We start from the raw sequence: 14,649 nt of genomic DNA, 5'->3' as shown, positions 1-14,649 counted from the left end.
GGGGGTGTAATGGTGTGGGGGATGGGGTATCACCGGTTCAGGCTGGTGGTGGGAGTGTAATGATGTGGGGGATGGGATATCACCGGTTCAGGCTGGTGGTGGGGGTGTAATGGTGTGGGGGATGGTGTATCACCGGTTCAGGCTGGTGGTGGGGGTGTAATGGTGTGGGGGATGGGATATCACCGGTTCAGGCTGGTGGTGGAGGTGTAATGGTGTGGGGGATGGGGTATCACCGGTTCAGGCTGGTGGTGGGGGTGTAATGGTGTGGGGGATGGGATATCACCGGTTCAGGCTGGTGGTGGGGGTGTAATGGTGTGGGGGATGGGATATCACCGGTTCAGGCTGGTGGTGGGGGTGTAATGGTGTGGGGGATGGGATATCACCGGTTCAGGCTGGTGGTGGGGTGTAATGGTGTGGGGGATGGGATATCTCCGGTTCAGGCTGGTGGTGGGGGTGTAATGGTGTGGGGGATGGGATATCTCCGGTTCAGGCTGGTGGTGGGGGTGTAATGGTGTGGGGGATGGGGTATGACCGGTTCAGGCTGGTGGTGGGGTGTAATGGTGTGGGGGATGGGATATCACCGGTTCAGGCTGGTGGTGGGGGTGTAATGGTGTGGGGGATGGGATATCACCGGTTCAGGCTGGTGGTGGGGGGTGTAATGGTGTGGGGGATGGGATATCACCGGTTCAGGCTGGTGGTGGGGGTGTAATGGTGTGGGGGATGGGGTATCACCGGTTCAGGCTGGTGGTGGGAGTGTAATGATGTGGGGGATGGGATATCACCGGTTCAGGCTGGTGGTGGGGGTGTAATGGTGTGGGGGATGGTGTATCACCGGTTCAGGCTGGTGGTGGGGGTGTAATGGTGTGGGGGATGGGATATCACCGGTTCAGGCTGGTGGTGGGGGTGTAATGGTGTGGGGGATGGGATATCACCGGTTCAGGCTGGTGGTGGCGGTGTAATGGTGTGGGGGATGGGATATCACCGGTTCGGGCTGGTGGTGGGGGTGTAATGTTGTGGGGGATGGGATATCACCGGTTCAGGCTGGTGGTGGGGGTGTAATGGTGTGGGGGATGGGATATCACCGGTTCAGGCTGGTGGGGGGGGTGTAATGGTGTGGGGGATGGGATATCATCGGTTCAGGCTGGTGGTGGGGGTGTAATGGTGTGGGGGATGGGGTATCACCGGTTCAGGCTGGTGGTGGGGGTGTAATGGTGTGGGGGATGGGATATCACCGGTTCAGGCTGGTGGTGGGGGTGTAATGGTGTGGGGGATGGGTCATGTCCATGACTACAGTGTCCCCATCTTCTGATGGCTGCACCCTATACTAGAAAGTGCCATAAAGAAGGACATTGATGGTGGGATCACCGGGGATCACTTTATGAAGAGTTTGGTTTTAGGGATGGTTTCCTTCTAGGATAAGACCTCCTCCAGGTGGCACTTTGGGGGTCCTGGCAGAGCCGTCAGGTGTGGGGTCTTTTTGGAAAGCCTTCTGACGCCTCTCTGACAGAGATAACGATCGCACATATTGCCGCCGTGTTCCTCAGTCTCCGCTCCTCACCGGTGTGGTAAACAGACGGGCGCTTTGTTTGTAAACTCTTCTCTCTCGCAGACTTATTTTGCTGTGAACGCTGTAAACATGCGAGACGCAGATCTTACTAATGACTGCGGAGGGGGGAGGGGGGAGAACGTTCTTCTACGCCGCCGGATTGTCGTTCTGCTTGTTTCTCGCTTACACATTTGTAAATGTTTTGTGCCGATTCTCCGGCAGCTGACAGGAGACAGTACAAAGTGTGACATTTCAAAGCTGCCATCTTCCCTGTGCCAGTCCTACCGTCCTGTGTGAAGGCAGCAGTGCTCAGGAACCCCACTTCTCCAGGACAAGCACTGCTCAGGAACCCCACTTCTCCAGGACAAGCAGTGCTCAGGAACCCCACTTCTCTGGGACAAGCACTGCTCAGGAACCCCACTTCTCCAGGACAAGCAGTGCTCAGGAACCCCACTTCTCTGGGACAAGCAGTGCTCAGGAACCCCACTTCTCTGGGACAAGCAGTGCTCAGGAACCCCACTTCTCTGGGACAAGCAGTGCTCAGGAACCCCACTTCTCCAGGACAAGCAGTGCTCAGGAACCCCACTTCTCCAGGACAAGCAGTGCTCAGGAACCCCACTTCTCCAGGACAAGCACTGCTCAGGAACCCCACTTCTCCAGGACAAGCAGTGCTCAGGAACCCCACTTCTCTGGGACAAGCACTGCTCAGGAACCCCACTTCTCCAGGACAAGCAGTGCTCAGGAACCCCACTTCTCTGGGACAAGCACTGCTCAGGAACCCCACTTCTCCAGGACAAGCAGTGCTCAGGAACCCCACTTCTCTGGGACAAGCACTGCTCAGGAACCCCACTTCTCCAGGACAAGCAGTGCTCAGGAACCCCACTTCTCTGGGACAAGCAGTGCTCATGGAACCCCACTGCTATGGGACAAGCAGGGCTCATGGAACCCCACTTCTCCGGGACAAGCACTGCTCAGGAACCCCACTTCTCTGGGACAAGCAGTGCTATGGGAGCCCCATTTCTCCAAAGCAAGTAGGGCTTGGGAGACCCTATTTCTCTAATACAAGCAGTGCTCAGGGAACCCACTTCTCCGGGACAAACAGTTCACAGAGATTCTGCTTTGGACACCCAGAACTTTCAAGTCTCAACACATCCTGCAGACCCCCATCTATTCTTCTTTCCTGATTGGCCCATCATCCCCAGCGCGGTATAAGAGGGAATTGTACATGGCTCAGTAGGACTCAACACTCAAAGTATCGCTTTTCCTTCCACTCATTTTCATTAAATTCTATTTTCTGCATTTCCAATCCATAAAGACTTTACTAGGTTGCCAATTTCTCGCTCCACCGTAAACGATCACGATTCACGCCGCACTCCCACAAATTCAGGATTAATCGCTGCGCTGGTGACCGTAATAAAGCAGCTGCATAAATTGTATGGTGACAATAAGAAGCATGAAAAATATAATGATATGCAGAGCTATAAATGTATTATTACAAAGTCCGTAGTGTTAGAGATAAAGTCCTTGTTCAGGAGAAAACGCGGAACGTGTAGACAGAAATACAAATGAGGTGAATAATACGGACTTTTCCTCCACCGAACACCAACACACCCGGCCTCCTACCAATAAGAATGGACCACCTAATCACAGGAGGTCCAACGGGCGTGATAAACCCACAGAGCCACGAAACCATCAATGGAGATCACAGATGGCTGGGTCTTGTAGTTCCACCAAATAATCAGAGGTGCGTGTATAAAATATAAAAGAAGGAGCTCCTCGTAGTGTAGTATTATAAAACCAGGGTCATATTTATTCTAAGAAAAATCCGGGGTCCTCACATTTCATCAGATAAAAACGAGCATCATGAAAAAAAAAACAGCAGTCTGTATGAGCAGCATTTGTTTCCAACCACAAAGATGGCCGCAGTCGACACGTTGCAGTGTCCTGACGTCAGAACGCCTCCCAGTTCTTTATTTTTATTATTATTTTTTACAATTTTTTTCTTTTAGTTTTTGTTTTTCACAATGATTGGGGGTGGGGGGGTAGTGGTCAGTGTCAGTAGTAGAGCAGTGTGTCAGTAGTTTTTTGTTTTTATTATTTTCTCTATTAGTTTTTTTTTTTACAATTTTGTTGTTTATTTTCTTTAAATATTTTTTTTTTTGTAATTTTTTTTTTTACAGTGCTATTGGGGAAGGGGTGCGGGGACACACCGCACTACCGATCACCGCGCTCCACGCTCCCCAGGAGCGACACACCGCACTACCGATCACCGCGCTCCCCAGGAGCGACACACCGCACTACCGATCACCGCGCTCCACGCTCCCCAGGAGCGACACACCGCACTACTGATCACCGCGCTCCACGCTCCCCAGGAGCGACACACCGCACTACCGATCACCGCGCTCCACGCTCCCCAGGAGCGACACACCGCACTACCGATCACCGCGCTCCACGCTCTCCAGGAGCGACACACCGCACTACCGATCACCGCGCTCCACGCTCTCCAGGAGCGACACACCGCACTACCGATCACCGCGCTCCCCAGGAGCGACACACCGCACTACCGATCACCGCGCTCCACGCTCCCCAGGAGCGACACACCGCACTACTGATCACCGCGCTCCACGCTCCCCAGGAGCGACACACCGCACTACCGATCTCCACGCTCCACGCTCCCCAGGAGCGACACACCGCACTACCGATCTCCACGCTCCACGCTCCCCAGGAGCGACACACCGCACTACCGATCACCGCGCTCCACGCTCCCCAGGAGCGACACACCGCACTACCGATCACCGCGCTCCACGCTCTCCAGGAGCGACACACCGCACTACCGATCACCGCGCTCCACGCTCTCCAGGAGCGACACACCGCACTACCGATCACCGCGCTCCACGCTCCCCAGGAGCGACACACCGCACTACCGATCACCGCGCTCCCCAGGAGCGACACACCGCACTACCGATCACCGCGCTCCACGCTCTCCAGGGGAGCGCACAATCGGCTTAATATAATGGAACCCTCGCCCAGCCGTCCTTCTGCTATAGGCCGGTCGTGATGTGTTTTACGTATTACCAAACCCGTAAGCAAAAAAATATTACATTGCAGCTCACCATTCCTTAGATATGATGGCAGCATTAGTTTTCTTTCTTAGTCATTTTCCCCTTTATTTTCACCTGGTGATCCTGTCAATAACACACTTCCTGTCCCAGGGTGACAACACTCACTTATTATACTGTATTTACAGGGAGAAGCATTTTCACCATTAAATACTGTAGGACTGCAGGATACCTCTAATGCCGCGTACACAGGATCACACCTGCTGTGATTGTACACATGTCTGAGTCTGTGAGCAATGATTCATGGTTGGGAGCTGCTCCAATCACAGCCCAGAGCCCTCTGTTGACAATCAACACAGAGCTCTATACAGAGGGAACAATCTCTCTGTTTCCTATCTCTGCAGAGCAGGGATAAAACACAAAGCGATCTAGTAGTAAAAGCAACACACTTTACACATTACAGATTTGTTAGGCACACATTTAACCCTTTGATCGCCGTAGATGGTAACCCCTTCACTGCCAGTGTCATTAGTACAGTGACAGTGTACAGTATTATCACTGATCACTGTATTAGTGTCACTGGTGATGTCAGTGGCAGTTAGTCCCCCCCCAGTGTCAGTTACTGTCAGATTGTCCGCTGCACTATCACAGTCCCATTATAATTATATTGTATATATATATATATATATATATAAAAAATGGCAGTGTATATATACCATAGTTTGTAGACGCTATAATGTTCACACAAACACACAAACCAATCAATACACACTTATTGGGATTTTTTTTCATCAAAGACATGTAGTAGAATACATTTTTGGCCAAAATGTATAAAAGAATGTATAAAGAAATTACTAGTTAAAGCGGTGTAGTGATAAATAGCAAAAAATGGCCATGAAGAGGGTAAAACCTTCCGGGGCGGAAGTGAAGACCAAAAGGAAGTAAATAGTAGAGGTCCATTATTGGAGTTTACACACAACACAGTCTCTAGTAATCTGCTGCAACTTGAAAGCAGTCTTTACCAGTCTCCGTTGATTAGTCTCCTGTAACATGGGAGCAGACTCTAAGTTTCGCATGGTAGTCCCATGTTATCTGCCAACCCGAAGAGTTTTATTCCAGGGTTCAGGTTGGATTGTAGGTGCAAGGATAATTAATAATGGGTTTTGGGTGGCTGGTCACAGGTACAGGCACAGCTGTACTTTAGAAGTCCAAATGAGCAAGAGCACCTGATACCAATATTACTGATGTCACTGGGGATCTGTACAGACTGGAGGTCTCCTTTAAGGCCGATACTAAGATAAAAACTAAACAAAAACAAAACCAAAGAAAAACAAAAAAAACAACTCCCCAAAAAAAAGGGCAGACTCGATGGACTACTCGGTCTTCTGCCGTCACTTTTTTATGTTTCTATAATAAAATCATAAAAACTGCTCTGCCGGTCTCTCCAGCTACATGATGATACCTTCCAAAGTCAGAGCAGAAAGAGTGTGAGATTAGTAATACGTGTCATCTTTTATGTGACATCTCCAACAGGACTCAGATTAGAAGGATTATTCATCCCATTACAAGGACTGCTCTGTCAGTGCGTCATACAGAAAAATAACTTTCCAATTAGGTGACAGAACATCGCACTCGGCAGCCTCCTGGCCTTTGAACACACCGTAACCGTATCGATTTCTGCTTTACTGCATGCTTCCCCTGTACTAAAGGGTTATAAATACTCTGTATGAGAACTTGTCGTAGTACTGGTGGTCAAAGTGAAGGCATTCATAGACCAGCAGTGGTCAGAAAATATACCATATCTTCTCAAAAAAAAACTTATCCATGCCACCAAATTCTCACCAAAAAAACTTTATTCATTCCACCAAATTCTCACCAAAAAACTTTATCCATTCCACCATACTCACCTGAAAAACCTTATCCATTCCACCATGCTCTCACCTGAAAAACCTTATCCATTCCACCATGCTCTCACCTGAAAAACCTTATCCATTCCACCATGCTCTCACCTGAAAAACCTTATCTGATCCACCATACTCTCACCTGAAAAACCTTATCCATTCAACTATACTCTCACCTGAAAAACCTTATCTATTCCACCATACTCTCACCTGAAAAACCTTATCTGATCCACCATGCTCTCACCTGAAAAACCTTATCCATTCCACCATGCTCTCACCTGAAAAACCTTATCCATTCCACCACACTCTCACCTGAAAAACCTTATCCATTCCACCACACTCTCACCTGAAAAACCTTATCCATTCCACCATACTCTCACCTGAAAAACCTTATCCATTCCACCACACTCTCACCTGAAAAACCTTATCCATTCCACCACACTCTCACCTGAAAAACCTTATCCATTCCACCATACTCTCACCTGAAAAACCTTATCCATTCCACCACACTCTCACCTGAAAAACCTTATCCATTCCACCATACTCTCACCTGAAAAACCTTATCCATTCCACCACACTCACCTGAAAAACCTTATCCATTCCACTATACTCTCATCTGAAAAACCTTATCCATTCCACCATACTCTCATCTGAAAAACCTTATCCATTCCACTATACTCTCACCTGAAAAACCTTATCCATTCCACCACACTCTCACCTGAAAAACCTTATCCATTCCACTACGCTCTCACCTAAAAAACCTTATCCATTCCACCATACTCTCACCTGAAAAACCTTATCCATTCAACTATACTCTCACCCGAAAAACCTTATCCATTCAACTATACTCTCATCCAAAAAATCTTATCCATTCCACCATACTCTCACCTGAAAAACCTTATCCATTCAACTATACTCTCACCTGAAAAACCTTATCCATTCCACCATACTCTCACCGGAAAACCTTATCCATTCAACCATACTCTCACCTGAAAAACCTTATCCATTCCACCATACTCTCACCTGAAAAACCTTATCCATTCCACCATACTCTCACCTGAAAAACCTTATCCATTCCACCATGCTCTCACCTGAAAAACCTTATCCATTCCACCATAATCTCACCTGAAAAACCTTATCCATTCCACCATACTCTCACCTGAAAAACCTTATCCATTCCACTATACTCTCACCTGAAAAACCTTATCCATTCCACCATGCTCTCACCTGAAAAACCTTATCCATTCCACCATACTACTCTCACCTGAAAAACCTTATCCATTCCACCATACTCTCACCTGAAAAATCTTATCCATTCCACCATACTCTCACCTGAAAAACCTTATCCATTTCACTATACTCTCACCTGAAAAACCTTATCCATTCCACCACACTCTCACCTGAAAAACCTTACCCATTCCACCACGCTCTCACCTGAAAAACCTTACCCATTCCACCACGCTCTCACCTGAAAAACCTTACCCATTCCACCATGCTCTCACCTGAAAAACCTTATCCATTCCACCATGCTCTCACCTGAAAAACCTTATCCATTCCACCACGCTCTCACCTGAAAAACCTTATCCATTCCACCACGCTCTCACCTGAAAAACCTTACCCATTCCACCATGCTCTCACCTAAAAAACCTTATCCATTCCACCATGCTCTCACCTGAAAAACCTTATCCATTCCACCATACTCTCACCTGAAAAACCTTATCCATTCCACCACACTCTCACCTGAAAAACCTTATCCATTCCACCATGCTCTCACCTGAAAAACCTTATCCATTCCACAATACTCTCACCTGAAAAACCTTATCCATTCCACTATACTCTCACCGGAAAATAAATCATCAATCTCACCAGAAAATCTTATCAACTCCACCATGCTCTAACCAGAAAAACCTTATCCACTCCACCAAATTCTGACCTGAAAAACAGTATGGATTCCACCATATTCTCACCATATTCTCATCAGAAATTTTTATAGATTCCACCATATTCCCACTAGAAAAACCGTATCCATTCTCACTAGAAAAACCTTATGGATTCTATCATATTCTCACCAGAAATATATTTTCAGTCATAACACTCTTGGACCTCTCTAGAACAACCTCAGATTCTTACCTGAAAGACATCATGGGATTTGAGTTGGTAGGTAATACGCAGCCAAACTTCTACACCAAGAAATAGCTACAATTCTTACAGTAATCTGTATGTAAATTTTTTCACCAGAAAAAAAAAAAAGTACTGATTCCCCATAGTCTCTCCAGAAACCCTTAGGCCCCTTTCACACAGGACGGATCCATTTGATGGACTCCACTTTCACGGCAGGAATCAATCTGCTGATCCCCGCTTAGCAGGTGGATGACAGGTCCCTCTATGCTCACTGTGCTGAGATGGACCCCTCAGAGTCCAATGGACCGCTTGTCCGTTTTTATCCAATTCCATCTGACTTGATCCGCCAGATGGAAAATAGGACCTCCATCCATCTGGATTTGGCGGACAGGATCGGATCGGATAGCAGCGGGTGTCAGCGGACATGTCACAGCTGACATTCGCTGCCCCATAGGGGTGAATGATGTGGTCCGATCAGGTGGGCTTGAAAAACTGACAGACAGACCTGATCGGACAGCCCGCGTGAAAGGGGCCTTACAGATTCCCCCCATATTCTCACCAAAAAAAAAAAAAGTATTGATTCCAACACATTCTCAACAGAATTACCTTATCAATTCCACCACATTCTCACAAGAAAACCTTATTGATTTCACCATATTCTCACCAAAAAAAGTATTGATTCCACCACATTCGCGCCAAAAAAAACCTCATCAGTTCCGCCATATTATTACCAGAAAAACATTATTGATTTTACCATGTTCTCACCAGTATAACCTTATAAAGTCCACTATATTCTCACTGGAAAGATATTTACATATATAAAACTCTTGGACCTCTCTAGAACAACCTCAGATTCCCACCTGAAAGACACCATGAAAGATGTCTGAAAGACATCATGGGATTTGAGTTGGTAAGTAATGCTCAGCCTATTTCTACACCTGAAGATATCTACAAGTCTAATGCCCCGTACACATGATCAGAAATTCCGTCAGAAAAAACTTGGATGGTTTTTCCGACGGCATTCCGCTCAAGCTTGCCTTGCATACACACGGTCACACAAAAGTTCTCTGTACTTTCGACCGTCAAGAACGTGGCGACGTACAACACTACGACGAGCCGAGAAAATGAAGTTCAGTGCTTCCGATTATGCGTCAAATTGTTTCCGAGCATGCGTGATTTTTTGCACGTCCGAATTGCATACAGACGAACGCATTCTCGGATAGGAACTTTTTCCGACCAAAAAATAGAGAACCTGCGCCCAATCTTTTGCTGGCTGGAATTCTGCCAGCAAAAGTCCAATGGAGCATACACACGGTCGGAATTTCTGACCAAAAGCTCACATCTGACTTTTGCTGGCGGAATTTCTTTTGTGTAGAGGGCATTACAGTAATCTGCAGGTACAATACGTATACCAATTTATTATAATTTTTCACAGATTACTACTACAATAGAGAGAAGAACATGGAGAGAGCTTTTGGCTTACATGACTATTACTTATAAGGAAGAAATTTATTTCTCAGTGCTCTGAAAATCTTATTCTTTGGAGCCCATTGCCTAATAAATGGCTCTATATTTCAATGTAACTGGTCTATAAACCAGAGGCTCTGGATGGACAGTTGGATAAATGGTTCTATATATAGGATGTGTCTGGTCTATAAACCAGAGGCTCTGAAAGGACAGTTGGATAAATGGTTCTATATCAAGGATGTATACAGTCTATAAACCAGAGGCTCTGGATGGACAGTTGGATAAATGGTTCTATATTTAGGATGTATCCGGTCTATAAACCAGAGGCTCTGGATGGACAGTTGAATAAATAGTTCTATATTTAGGATGTATCCGGTCTATAAACCAGAGGCTCTGGATGGACAGTTGGATAAATGGTTCCATATTTAGGATGGATCTGGTCTATAAACCAGAGGCTCTGGATGGACAGTTGGATAAATGGTTCTATATTTAGGATGTATCCGGTCTATAAACCAGAGGCTCTGGATGGACAGTTGGATAAATGGTTCAATATTTAGGATGTATCCGGTCTATAAACCAGAGGCTCTGGATGGACAGTTGGATAAATGGTTCTATATTTAGGATGTATCCGGTCTATAAACCAGAGGCTCTGGATGGACAGTTGGATAAATGGTTCAATATTTAGGATGTATCCGGTCTATAAACCAGAGGCTCTGGATGGACAGTTGGATAAATGGTTCCATATTTAGGATGTATCTTGTCTATAAACCAGAGGCTCTGGATTCAGTTCCCTTTGATCCTACACCCAGGCTGTATCTGGAGCCTCCACTTCTGCTGTAGTCTAGAATAAGCTTTGCCTTCTCTGCCGCTAAGACCCGTCCTTGTCTTTCAGTTGCCACACAGTAGAGATGGTGGCAAATGACAGACTGAAGGCTGCTACAGGTACACTTTAAATACAGACAGGTCTTGAACAGAGAGGGTAACAGGAACTGTCTTGAACAATGCTCTAATTGGCCAATCCCGCTTCAATAACCTTAGATGTCAACTAAGAAGGCCTGGCATTGTGCCCAGAAAGGTCTAGTTCTGCCTGTGTAGGACAAGAAACCTTCAAACCAAGATGTCCATTACCCTGACTTCGCTATATAGTATAATATATTGTATTATTCTAGGTTTATAATATTCTAGGCTGTAGGTCGGTCTGTTTTCTATAAATGAGCCCAGGCCACAGCAGACTATCAGCATTGTACAGAAGAAGGATGGTTAGTCTGGAGATGACCTTCATCGTTCTTTGAGCCAGTAAGGGAAGTAAGACCACAGGTAGACCCCCCAGATGTTATACCTCTCAGGAACTAAGGAATTAAACCCCACATGGTGTCATACAAAGGACAATCGCATGGTGACGACCAGCTGGTTAAAAATATTTTTTTTCCTTTCTTGCTAAAAAAAATATCTTCTATTAAACCAGCCATTAAAATGCTCCAGCAAAAATGCAGATTTGAATCTGGGTGACAGTTCACATGACAGGCGGTGAGACGGAGCGCCTTTGAAAAAGACAAGTTTTGATCTTGAAAGTTATTGGGAGTCTCTGTGATGTTGCAGTTTCTATGGAAACGCCAGATTCAGGCGGCATGGTGACAGAATCCTGTTTTTCCACATTTACACATGAGAAATGTTCTGTTTGGTTTAGTAAATATATTTCTGTTGAGAAGGAATTCTGTACGCGTCTAAAAAATGGGGGGGGGGTCTGCCACCTGCAAAACAATGGCGGGGAGTCTATAAATGTTGGGGGGGGTCCGGCTAGAGGAGACAGGAACGCATAAAGCCGGTCAAGGACGTTCTTCTCTGTTAATGAGGCTCTGCTGCACGTGTTCTTATAGTGCTTCCGTCTGGGCTTCTAATTCCACCATCTGCAAGCAAAACTGCGTCCTCCCCGTGGAATCAGATAAATTATAAATAAAACATCGCTTTCATCTCACATTCAAGAGGTGTAAATAGGGAAGACCACAGAGCTCCCAAACAAGCACTAGGTTATTATACATATATACTGTATATACAGCCGTATATTGTGTTCTGCTCACAGTTCTGTATAATAAGAGTGATTCAGAATAGTGTGGATATTACCAGAAAAAAAAAATCTGCACCAGCCTTCTGTTCTATTCACATCACTCCCATAATATGCCTTCTGCCCACTATCACCCCCATCATCTATCCTCTACCCAAAATCTCTCCCACCATCTATCCTCTACCAAAAATCACTCCCATCATTCTATCCTCTACCCAAAATCTCTCCCACCATCTATCCTCTACCAAAAATCATTCTCATCATCTATCTTTTACCCCAAATCTCTCCCACTATCTATCCTCTACCAAAAATCACTCCCACCATCTATCTTCTACCCCAAATCTCTCCCACTATCTATCCTCTACCAAAAATCACTCCCACCATCTATCTTCTACCCAAAATCTCTCCCATCATTCTATCCTCTACCAAAAATCACTCCCATCATTCTATCTTCTACCCCAAATCTCTCCCACTATCTATCCTCTACCAAAAATCACTCCCACCATCTATCTTCTACCCAAAATCTCTCCCATCATTCTATCCTCTACCAAAAATCACTCCCATCATTCTATCCTCTACCCAAAATCTCTCCCACCATCTATCCTCTACCAAAAATCATTCCCACCATCTATCCTCTACCCAAAATCTCTCCCACCATCTATCCTCTACCAAAAATCACTCCCATCATTCTATCCTCTACCCAAAATCTCTCCCACCATCTATCCTCTACCAAAAATCATTCTCATCATCTATCTTTTACCCCAAATCTCTCCCACTATCTATCCTCTACCAAAAATCACTCCCACCATCTATCTTCTACCCCAAATCTCTCCCACTATCTATCCTCTACCAAAAATCACTCCCACCATCTATCTTCTACCCAAAATCTCTCCCATCATTCTATCCTCTACCAAAAATCACTCCCATCATTCTATCCTCTACCCAAAATCTCTCCCACCATCTATCCTCTACCAAAAATCATTCCCACCATCTATCTTCTACCCAAAAGCTCTCCCACCATCTATCCTCTACCAAAAATCATTCTCATCATCTATCTTTTACCCCAAATCTCTCCCACTATCTATCCTCTACCAAAAATCACCCCTATCATCTATCTTCTACTCAAAATCTCTCCCACCATCTATCCTCTACTAAAAATCACCCCTATCATCTATCCTCTACCAAAAATCATTCCCACCATCTATCTTCTACCCAAAATCTCTCCCACCATCTATCCTTTATCAAAAATCATTCGCATTATCTATCTTTTACCCAAAATCTCTCCCATCATTCAATCCTCTACCCAAAATCTCTCCCACCATCTATCCTCTACCCAAAATCTCTCCCACCATTCTATCCTCTACCCCAAATCTCTCCCACCATCTATCCTCTACCAAAAATCATTCTCATCATCTATCCTCTACCCAAAATCTCTCCCACTATCTATCCTCTACCCAAAATCTCTCCCACCATCTATACTCTACCCAAAATCTCTCCCACCCTCTATCCTCTACCCAAAATCTCTCCCACCCTCTATCCTCTACCCAAAATCTCTCCCACCCTCTATCCTCTACCCAAAATCTCTCCCACCATCTATCCTCTACCCAAAATCACTCCCATCATCTATCTTCTACTCAAAATCACTCCCATCATACATGTTATGCACTGATAACACTCCCATCATCTACCTTCGTCCCAATATCACTTCCATCCTCCGCTCTGTACCACTCCCATCATCTACCTTCTGCCTTGTAACATTCCCACTACCCACCTTCTACCTGAAATCACTCCCATCATTCTATCCTCTGCTCAGTACTATTCCCATCATCCACCCTATACTTGAAATGCCTCCCATCATTCCATCCTCTGCTTGGTAACACTCTCATCATCTATCCTATGCCCTGATAAGACTTCCATCATCTACCTTCTACCTCATAACATTCCCATTACCCATTCCCATCATTTACCCTCTACATGTAATCACTCCCATCATTCCATTCTCTGCTCAGCAAAGCTCCCATCATCCATTTTATGTCCTGATAACACTTCCATTATATACCTTCTTCCCAAAATCACTTCCATCATTCCAGCCTCCGCTCAGTACAACTCCCTTCATCTATACTATGCCCTAATAAGATTCCCATCACCTATCTTCTGCCTTGTAACAATCCCATACTCACCATCTACCTGAAATCACTCCCATCATTTCCATCCTCTGCTCAGTAACACTCTCACCATCCGTCTTATGCCCTGATATCACTCCCATCATCTACCTTCTTCCCAATATCATTCCCATCATTCTATCCCCTGTTTGGTACTACAAAATCCATTGTCCATTTTCTGCCCGGAGCTCCTACCGTCATAAACCTTCTTCTGGATATGAATATTATTATACAGGATTTATATAGCGCCAACAGTTTTTGAAGTACTTTACAATATAAAAGGGAGACAAAATAGTTACATTACAATAAAACACAAGAGGGTTAAGAGAGC

At 45.6% G+C, this 14,649-nt stretch overlaps 1 protein-coding gene across 1 annotated transcript in view; it reads right to left on the bottom strand.

The window, feature by feature from the left end:
- The window catches only part of LOC141114264 (centrosomal protein of 112 kDa-like), a gene marked incomplete at its 5' end in the record, with an annotated part of 269,004 nt that overhangs the window by 27,463 nt on the left and 226,892 nt on the right, over nt 1-14,649 (bottom strand).

This window comes from Aquarana catesbeiana, linkage group LG12 (genome assembly GCF_042186555.1).
Source record: "Aquarana catesbeiana isolate 2022-GZ linkage group LG12, ASM4218655v1, whole genome shotgun sequence".
Classification (NCBI taxonomy): Eukaryota; Metazoa; Chordata; class Amphibia; order Anura; family Ranidae; genus Aquarana; species Aquarana catesbeiana.
Note: the sequence above shows the minus strand (reverse complement) of the source record. Positions and strands in the feature narration are given on the sequence as shown.